This window comes from Pteropus medius, unplaced genomic scaffold, assembly GCF_902729225.1.
Source record: "Pteropus medius unplaced genomic scaffold, Ma_sr-lr_union100, whole genome shotgun sequence".
Lineage (NCBI taxonomy): Eukaryota > Metazoa > Chordata > Mammalia > Chiroptera > Pteropodidae > Pteropus > Pteropus medius.
In genome coordinates, this window is record NW_024340696.1 from 15,666,077 (window position 1) to 15,677,586 (window position 11,510).

Consider the following 11,510-nt stretch of genomic DNA (forward strand, 5'->3'; position numbering starts at 1 on the left):
AGAGTGTGAAAATCTCTGAGACACATTCCAACACCCAAAATAAAGTATGATATGACTATCTATATTAGTCTGCCGTATTAGCTTAATGAGACTTTTTTTTTTTCTTAATCTCTCTCTTCATTGTACCTTATTATATTCCTTTCCTGGAGAAAACTATGTTACTATAGATATATTCAACCTTCAATGGACATAAACGTAGGTTTATGAAGAGAGCTTAAAATGTACAAAGGCCATCTATGGCCATGCTACCCTGAACAAGCCCGATCCCGTCTGATCTCAGAAGCTAAACAGGGTCAGGCCTGGTTAGTACTTGGATAGCAGATCACCTAGGAAGACCAGTAGCTGTAGGCATAAAACTAAAAAATAAATAAATAAGGGATTGTAAACTGACAAGGTCCTTGCAGTCTGTGAGATCAACTGTTTCCTCGCCTAAAAAAAATTTAAAAAGAAAAAAAATGTACAAAGGCCTTAGAATAATTTAATGAAAATTATCATCATTAACCACAGACCTAGATGATGGGGAGACACTGCTACTGAAGTTCATGAACTTAGTTTTCCCTGGACCCTGGGAAGAATAAGGGCCAACACTGCTAAGCGACAGTGCATTTCTGCTATCTTAAGTGACAATATGAAAAAATCCTAAATATCAACTTTGCAAAAACTCAAGCAAACAGAAAAGTGAATAAGCTATTATAACAGAGAATATACTCTATTAATTTAGTGTGAATTGAAGGTAAAATTAAAATAAATTTACCCTCATGAAAACATGTTAATATATGAGGAAAGGAAAATTCTACAGATAGCAATGGCAAGGTGTGAGCATATTAAAAACATAATTCAAAGACTTTCAGGTGTTCAAGCTATACAAGGCCAAGAGATTAGATTCACCACCTAATAAGGACAGAGAATTGTAAGGTATAACTTAGCCTTAGACACTGTAACTGGATAGATTATTGCTGCTTTTTATGAGATACAGGAGTGATAAATAAAAATTGAAAGTCAACAATCACTCCATACATTCATATGACCGTAGATTTTCTACTTTTGTCCTCATGTCACCAAGCCATTTTACCTGCTACAATATGCCAAGAATTTCTGTGCTTCTGTTCGTTTAATACTGGGTTATATAGAATCTCTGTATGTAACACGAAACATTTAAACTTCAAAATTCAATGTTGTAACATCCATGGAAAAATAGATTTTGTAGAAAGGTATGATAGTTTTATAATTAACATAAAAGTACTTGGAGAATTTTTTTCATCTAAAATTACAGAGGCCTACAAATTTTTTTCTCCTCTTCCCCAAACTACAAAGGGTATTTGCAGATATACATAGAGACAGAAGACATTTCACAGATCTCACATTTGAGCAGAGTTACCCTGCAAACCTTTTTTACAATGTGAAGATTTACAATAGCAATCAGGAAAAAAGACATGGGAGATTAAAATTTATAAAGTGTGTGTGAGCAAGACAAAGATTTACATACCCTAAATACTGTATACTGTAGAGACATCTTCATATGAAATCATTCATTTTGTCTATTACCTCTAGAGCAAGGGCTTGGAAGACTGAGCAAATCGAGGCATGTACTAGCACTGCAGTACAGCACTGGATCATGTCAAAGACCTTTTCAAATTTTAAACCCCTTCCAGAACCAGGATGTAGTAGATTCTATTCTGGTTTAAAATAGTCACTGCTACTCCATGAGAGAGAATTGAACTTTCCTGCTGTGTTGATGGCAGCCTTGACCATATAGCTTGAATTGCTTCTCATGAGACAATTATATGCCTCCACTCTACCAATGTGAGGAATGGCTCTTTGATTTACTTTGGCTAATGAATTGTGAAGAAGTAATGTGTGTCTCTCCTGAATACAAATGTAAGTCCATTTATAGTTCTACCATGCCTCTTTTGTCTCTGCCACAGGACCAGTTATATCCCAGATAAGGATTGCTTCTGCAGCCTGGGTCCCAAGAGTGAATATGGAGCAGGGCAGAACCACAGACAACCACAGCAAATAGCAGCATAAACAAAAACAAATAATACTTCATTGTTTAAGTCATTGACATTTGGGGTTATCTGTTATTATAGCATACCCCAGTCTATCCTGATGATACATAGAATGACAGAAAACATGGTAGGAACATATAAAAATGTTATTTTATACTCAATATTATATTTTATATTCAATATTATATTTCAAGTGTATTTATATACTTAATATTCTTATATTAGAGATGTAGCAAATAATTTTGACAAGTAAGTGATAGCTAACTGAAGCTATGTCAGTAGATCATTTGTAACTAATTTGAAATTAGTGGTTCAGCTCATTTATGGTCTATGTATCATTTCAGCTTATGCTTTGGACCATAACAGAGTCCAAAAATAATCTCTTCATAAACAGATATTCTTGTGAATTATTTGTTGAGAGAATATATTTAAAATTTTCTTCAGGGGTGGAATTTAGTAGTATTTCAACACATTTCAAATGCTTTGAGTCAACAATTTGAACTTTAGAAACAGTGTAATCAGTAAACTTATGCACAAATCTTTATGCACAAGCATTACTTATAATATTAAAAAAAATAGGGAAAACAACCACCTGAATATCTAACAATAGAAGATGAGTTAAATAAATTTTAGTATATTTTTAAATAAGCAGCCAGAATATATCGCATTTAATCCTATGGGAAATGCTCAAAATATATTAAGAGAAAAATCATATTATAGTACAAGATATGGTGTGATCCAAGTGATAGTCAAAAAATAAAAATGAATAAAAGCCTGATAATGTAAAAATAGATTTTCCTTTTATCCTTTATACTTATCTACATTTTCAATACTCTCTGCTATGAATTTGTATTATGATAATGAGGTAATAATATTTTATTGTATATTACTGAATGGAAAAAAGTATGAATGATATGACACCAAACAATTATATTTAGATACATGCAGTTATCTTTAGAAAGAGGTATACAAAACTATTAGTTAATCAAGTAATAAGTTTTAAAATATTTGTGGGAAGCAAATGAGAAAACCACTTTTACTTCATGTCTGTGCAGTTTAATATCATGTTTTTTTCCCAAAGAGCATGTATTAATTTTCAATTAAAAAACTTCACTGATATTGTTATTAAACACACACATATACCTATGCTGAGCCTTGTAAAATGAGAGACAGTTGAATTTGGCCTCATTCTTACATCCTGATGCCTTTTTTGAATAGGATGGGAACATAGTTTTAAAACCTTTCAGAGTAGAGTAAGAGACTAATATCCAAGCCAACTTCTATCAGCATTTTGGAGTTATTCTTAGCTTTGGGATTATTCTCAAGTATCTACTCATTTATTTTCAAAAAGAGAATGTATTTCTTATACCTACATTTCTTAGGCATTGGTCCAATGTTTAAACTTCAAAATAAAAATCACTTGAGGAAAAAACAAAGGACCATGTCTCGAGCATGCACGTTACAGAGCATGAGAGACAAAAATGTCACACAGAGAATGAGGTGAGAATTGGGGTTCTCACTTGCTCATTCTGCCTGTGATTTTGGATTTGCTGGTTTTGACTCTCAGTTTCATTTATCGCTGTACAAGGTATATTTTCCCACTCAGTCTGTGGAGAGCAAAGGTTATTTGGGGTATTTGTGAGTAAATAAATAATTAAATGATTTATCCTGAAGAAAGATGTATTTCCATTTGATTATTATAGCATAATGCATTTTTCTTGTAAAAATGTACAGTGAAAAAGTTTCAGAAGAAAAAATTATGTTATTGTTCCATTTCCTTAATGTTAAAATATATACAATGTTTTACTTTTTATTTAGATTTATATTTCAGTGAACTCTCTCTTTTCAGAATGCAACATAATCCATGGCTATTTATGGTTCTACAAGTTTCATAATGCATCCCAATAAAACTATTACAGCTGGGAAACAGAATTAACAAGGATAAGAGTAATTGAGTCATAATACACACAGTCTATAAAGTTAAAAAGGTTTTTAATCATTAATGTAGCAATGACTTAAAGGAATATAATTCTTAAAGGCTCTGAGAAAGCTAAGGTCTAAGTATAATAACAATCCCTCTTATAACACTAATTTTTTTCATTTATCAGTGATTATAAAAAATAAATGCATTAAAAATATGACCTAGTTGTTGACAGTACACTTACGCATGGTTGCCAACATTTTAAATTGGCATATAAGTCATATGTACTCAAAGCCATGAAATGTCCACATTCTTTCACCCTGTGATTTATCATGAAGAACTAATTCAAAGAAGGAGAAATAAAACATTGTAGTATTATCTAAAATAATGGAAAATTAGAACCAAGATAAAAATCCAAAAAATAGGGGGCACTGTTAAAACTTACATCGTGATTATCATATTTTATGTGTAGTTTGTGACCATTCACAATATAATTATAAATATTAATGACATTTAAGAACATACATACATCCTTATATTTTAGTGTCTAATAAAGTTTACTGACACAATAGGTCATATAATGCGAAATGAAAAAAAAAAAAGACAGAATATGAAATAAAATGTTTGTTGTGATTCAATAAGGTAAAATATCTTTATATGTGGGCCAAGATGAAAAACAAAAGAAGCTTACCTAGACTCAGAGTTCTATTTATTGGTGGGTTTTAGATGGTTTATTTTTCTTTCAGAAAACTGCTGTTTTATTTTTATTTTGTAATTAGAGAAAACTGGACAGGACAGAAAACACAGGGCTATTTTTAAATTTATATGTTTGAGAAAAGAGACTACCAAAAAAAGAAATAATAATAAAAAATAAAATAAAATAAAATATCTCAGGATTTAGTATATAACCTTGACCCTAGGAACTTTATTGTCCATGACTTATAAGCCAACACTTTCTTTAGAGTGAAACAATATCACAGATCACATTACATCAACTATTACCCGTTTTAATCCACCATTTTATTATATCCATTTAGAGTTTAACCAATTTTTCTCTTAAAGTCAAGTGATTCTGGGAGACAAGAGCTTGTGGTTGACTAGGTTGAATGATTTCAATTAGATATCTAATGTCAAGTTAGAATGTTATTTCTTCTAAGCCCTAGTCAAGTGGGTTTCTGGAGAGGTGACACAGGATTAAAAAAACCACCCAAGCCAGGTTTAGCTGTACCTCCCAGACTTTAATGTTGCTATATATTCCTCAAAGCAAAATCAGTAAATAATTCAAAGTCCCATGTTCCTATGAGATTGTGAGTCCCTCTGTTTCACATTTTGGAATTAAAAAAAAAAAAGCTAAGAGAAGGTGAAATTGAATGATGATCAATGTTTTTTACATACTTATATGAAATAGCAAAAGAAATTTAAGTTTTTGAGGGACAGAAACTCAGTACACAGGTTAACAGTTACCAATATTGCATTGCAGAAGCATTTGTACTTCAGCTAAGATCTTCTCTGCCTTCAGAAGAGGTTCTTGGGGTTGTTCTCTGTTCTCGTTCCTTATACATGTGTTATCGCTGGTGAAAAATTATGCTATGCCTTTTTTGAAGCATACAAATGAGAACTAAGATCAAATCCAAAACAATTTCTTTCAGTTTGGGACTTCAGCCAAGAAACTAGAGAAAATAAAAATTTTTAGCATATTTTTTTCTTTTTATTTCTTAAACCTGCACAAAAATAAAAGTACATTCTCAGACTCTGAGCCTACCTCTGGAAGAATTATTTAAAACGTCAAGATAGTGAGGCTTACAGTATTTCTATTTTTCATATTATTTTTCAGTGATATAATAGTATTTATTGAATATGTTAATGATGCTTTAATTAAATTCCTGATTCATCTGCCAAGGATAAAAAAAGTAAGTTTATTAAGGAGTATGGAACAAGAGGGACTGAGCTAGCTATTGAATGAAAACTTAGATTTTTTTAAACAAAAAAGTGAAAAACAAACCATTTGTGGGAAAATATAAAATGATGCCCTTAACCTTGTTGAAAAATATTAACTAAATTTATACTGGATGATAATCCTCCAATCCTCCAAATTCAGAGATAAATGGAAAATATTCCTTGCCTGTTTACAATATCTTTCATAATATTAATAAGAATTAAAAATTCTGTTGTTTCTTGATATATAAAAGTGGTAAAATTTTGCAAGTGAACAATCTAAAAAAACATATTATGAAAACACATTTCTAAAATAATAGCAGGAATTGTAGGCATACATAGATCAGTAAATATATTTCTCCTTGGAATCTGATATTTAAGGATAACAGATGGTTGACAGGAATCTTAAAGCTCATATATTCCATCATTATTTTTAATTTTTAGTAATCTATGTCTATAATAACCCAGTGATATTTTTCATTGAGAAAGCCACACCTCTGTGTGAGTTAGGAATGCGTTTAGCTGCAAATAAGAGAAAACCTACTAACAGGTATACCTACAAATAAGAAATGCATTTGTTTTCAGTAGCAATAAGCCTTAGAATAGACATTTCAGAGCCTATACAGTAGCTCAGCAGTGCCATCAGTAACCCACGGTCCAGTCTTTCTGCTCATTCATTTTTAGTATATGATCCCTTGTCTTTATCCTTGTCACCTCCTCATCTGGTTACCAAAATAATTTCTGGGGTTCCAGGCTTCAACTACTCATTATAGAGAGGAGGAAACTATAAAAGAAGGAAAGAAAAAAAGCCTTTCTCCAAGTCAAGCTTTTTCTTTTCATTCCAGAGGACATGTTCTCCAGAGACTTCTTTCTATATTACGTTGTCCAGTGTGACTGCACACGACAATCCCTAGACTCATTTAAGTCTGAGAAACTAGTTTTGTTTTGTTTTGTTGTAAGCTGGATCATTGATACCTGTTATGTAAACAGAATCATCATTGCATTGATGAGGAAGAAGCAACAGGAATGAGTATTGTATATACAACATTGTGTAGATAGGCAGTATCTGTCCCTCTCCATATTCATCTGAGTGCTCAGCTCTTTTGTTTTAAATATATACTTTACAAATGACAAAGCTGAAATAAAATTAAAAAATAAAATATAGAGAATGTGTTTTTTCTCTTCGATGATTATTTTTTATTCTCTCTCAGAACCATTTAAAAGCAGTGAAATAAGTTAAGACCAGGCAGTACAATAAAGAGAAAGATTTTTTAAAAAAAGAATATTGAGCTTTCTTATAATGTTAATCAAGTAGAGTTGTTTCCATTAAGGTTACATTGCATCAAATTTTGCACATCATTTGTTCATCCATTTTGAAACAAATGTACTAAAATTCATCTCATTATTCTTAATTTCCTCACCCGCCTCAACTGCGTCAAAATGTCATAGCATCTTAGAGACTTTCTAGTAGCTGTTATATTATTATTCTATAGCCTATGATTGAAGGTCTCCATCAGTTCCTATGATCCGCTATATTTATGTAAAAGGAGGAAAAGAATAACCAAGATTATTTTTCAAAATGCTTTCTCTCCTACTGTCAATTTTTGGTCCGTCAAAAACTTAGAAATATGAAAGCATTTTAAAATGCACAAAGACAAGCTGAATGGAAAATAAATCTTTATTTCAAATAGTAAACATTGAATTTTTCAAATAACCTAATGCTATTTGTTGAGACCAACATTTTCCAGAAAGAATAAATGTATTTTTCTTTAAGACAACATCAGTGTGGAAATTTGATAATTCTTCATGTATTTGAGAGACTACCATATAAAAAAGGGAAAAAAATTAATTTTATCAGACCAAGAAAAGCAGGACTGATGGTTGATAAATACAGAAAAGCAGAGTCTGGTTCACTTAGGTAAGAAAAGTGTTTTGATTGAACGTGTTTGAAATTGAACAAGTCTCCCACAGACAAAATGAGTGCATAGTCATTGGAGCAACTTTTATGTTAGGTGGAATGAAAAATAATTTTGTCTAAAATGATGGGACCATGAACAGAACTGGGTAACACAGGTAAATGAAATCACAATGGGAACAAATGTTACATGATGAATTGGAATTCAACATGTAGAATTTGAAGAGTCATTAGAGAAACCATTTTCTAACACTGGCAGCTTTAATTGCAGGTAAAATTTAGTGAGAGTACTTTTATTTACTAGAGAATTTCATTAGGAACATCAAATATAAAAACTTAATGATTCAACTTCCTGAAGTCTTAACACATTGGAATCTTCTCCAAAATGTTAACTGATTTCACTTTACGCTAGTATTAACTTATTCGACTTCTTCCAGTGGGCTCAGGCTATTTTCTGTGACTCAAGTCCTTGGAGAATGTGCATCATTTTTGTCTCTATGAATTCTAGGTCCCTCAAAAGCAAGAAATCAAAACTTTTCTCATGGTCCCTGAATCACGTTTTTATCATTGGCCACTGAAATCTAGCACCAGTATTCTCTATTTGATGATGTGAGAATGTTATCTCAATTTTGAGAAACAATACTTGGGTTCTCTCCATTTCTCTTGTCTTCTCTGTTCTGAGTTCACAGAACTTCAAGGAGGAGAATGGTTTAGGGACAGAGAATTCCTTTTTCTTTACAAATTTCTCTGCCCTTTGCCCCAACACCGCGCTCCTCCTCAACATCATCATTCACCTAAAATTGGCCATAATTTTTCAAGTTTCAGTTGGCACGAACCAGTCAGTGATCTATCACATACCTAATCAGCAAATTTTACTCACACTCTTGCCCTAGAAAGCTTCAGTATATCAGTACTTTCTCCCCTTTTAACATTTGTATAAAAGATACCACTGGTACCTCTCAGATAAAATTTAAGTTCCCAGTATCCACTGTATAAAAAAAAAAAAAAAAAATGGGGGTGGGATGGAGGAGAGGCAGAGATTTACAGGAGAGAGAGAGGAATTTGAATTTTTTCTTGAGTCATCACCGAAAGGCCACAAATTTAGGTTAAAATCTTTGATTTAAAAAAAAAAAATTACTTGGTTATTAACACAATAAAAGAATGCAGTAGAAACTCTTTTAAATGTCCTCAACCTAATGGAACTGCAGGATTAGTTGATATTGTCAATTAGCTCGTATTCTCTCTATAGGGTGCCACCCTGGCCTACAGCACACTAAATTGGCTACTGTGCTCTCGTAGGCTCATGCGCACGCGCCTCTGCTCCCATGAGTTGAGTTGCCTGTTTGCCATGTGCCAGTGCGTTGTTTCCTAAATGTATGTACCTGTTATTGTAATTATGGCATTTAAATATCATTAATTATGATACTTTAAATATTACATAAACAGATGAAATAATTATTAACAAAAAAATTTTCGATTTCTATGAAAACCAAACCAAATTGAATGCTTTGTGAAGACTTGACATTAGTAAGTCACTAAAAGCCTTGTCAAATTGACGTAGATGAGAAAACCCTAAAAAGTAGAAAAAAATATTGAAAAATAAATAAATAAATGAGTTTTGCACTCAAATTGCTTTGCAAGTGTTTCTTTTTAATGATATCTCTAGTTAGAGAATCTGAAAAGAGAATTAAATATTATGTTCTAGGAACAGTTTATGTAAGCACAATGACACAGAACTCTAAGTGGTGTAAGAAAATCCAAGAAAAGCTACGGCTTTATTAGTGAAGATTAGTGAAGGGGTGCTTTTTACGTTAGGTATTAAACTACTTTTCTTATAATATTTTCCTCTTACCAACTACTTCACTTAACTAACCTAAAACTCCCAATTTGATTAGATGAGAGAGTTTCTACATTAATGGTAAACATTTCCAGAAAGGCTAGTTCACCTCTGTCTTTGGTCAAACCTATAGAAAATTTGCAAAACAAGAACAATAAACTCCTCTACACCTTTCACCTAGATTAACCAGGTGGTGACATTTGCCACGTTGACTTTCCAAATTTCTCAATCTACATTGTTCATTTATACTACTTTTACTCTATGCCATTCTTTTTATTTATTTGTGTTTATTTGCTTTTGATAAACTATTTGAGAGTAAGTTGCAGACATTATGACCCTTTACCCCTACCAAAATGAGAAAACTTAGCCTTGATCCCATACGATAATGTGCTATGCAGTTCACAATTGCATTTAGAAAAAAATACTGTCAAATTTGATCAAAATCGAATAGAGTTTGACAGTGGAATGACTAAAAAATTGGAAATTAGGAAACAACGTCAGCCTTCTCAGAGTTAAACTTTGAAATTAACACATAACAGATTATAACAGTAATATGATCTTACCTAAACAGACAAACATCTAAGAGAAAAGGAAGAGTGGACTGACTGTAAAACCTTATCAAAACCATTAATATATCCTAGAGAAGAAATGCATCACTCAGAAATGAGGATAGGGAGGCTGCTCAGTCATGGAAGCTCAAAGCCAAGAGAGAAGACCCTTTCGGCAGTGCTATTTAAGCATCGTCTAGTTAAGTAGTGCTCTCTCACTGAGAGTTTCCCTGGCATTTTTATTCTTACTATATAGTAGAACATTTTAAATTGAGTCAATAAATATTCAGATCAAGGAACAAATGCTGTTTTTTAATTTGATGCACAACAAAGGGCAAAATTAAGCAATCTGGATAAATTGCCTATTTAAAACAGAGATAAAAACAATAGGAGAGATTTCCATCCTACTGCCAAACCTTTCTACAAGAATTTAAAAACTATTTATTATGATTATTTTAAATATGATATTACTTTCTCTGCTCAAAAGTCTTCAACAGCTTAGCACTGTTTAAATAATAATGCCAAATTTTGAGTCAGAGATTCTAGGTTTTTTATAATTTAGTCTTATCCTACATTTAGAACCTAAATCTTTAACTTGTGACCCAGAATATTACTATCATCCACTACATGTTTCTTTGTCTAGTCAAATCAGGCCACTCATGTGTGGTTCCCCAAAATATCCTTTCTTTTTCTCTTCATCATGAGGGGTGAACTTTCCTAAGTCTCTATCGGCAAAACTTTCATCTCCTTAATATTAAATATTAGCCGCCAAGTCCATGTCAAATCATATTAGAGCCTGAGGCAAAAGAAAAAATCAGTAAAACTGATCCAGTTTTTATTAAGATTTTACTATTTTGGTCATTGCAGAATCATTGGTATTAATATTGATTTTTTAGAATATTGCATTAAAATATTATTTATCTTGATTACTGAAATTTTTGACATCCACTTAACTTAGTGCTTGGGGCACAAACTCACTTGTTTACTCTAGAAACTCCTTCAGGAGCACTTCCTGATTCCCACAGCTAACAGTAAACTTTCACACATCTAAAATTCCAGAGCTCTTTGTTTCTCTCTTTTTTATGACACTCAATAATTCAGTCTTTTCTATTGCCACTACTATTTTCCAAGTTTATTGAGGGCAGAAAGCTGGTGGTGTCTTTCTTCTACCTTCATTATTCAGCACTCTCTTATGCAGATTTAATGTTGGAAAACAAAAATGAGAAGCAAAACATTTTCATGGTAAATTGACATTTGACTGTGTTTTTCCTCAATTTATTTTCTATTTAGGAAAATTCTTGTAAGGGGCTCTTTAGAAATATAAAGAGTGGCAGACTGTGAATTA

General features: G+C 32.1%; 1 pseudogene; it reads left to right on the plus strand.

Annotated features, from left to right (window-relative positions):
* Positions 1 to 232: 232 nt before the first annotated feature.
* LOC120610475 (uncharacterized) lies at positions 233 to 351 on the plus strand (annotated as a pseudogene).
* Positions 352 to 11,510: the final 11,159 nt, after the last annotated feature.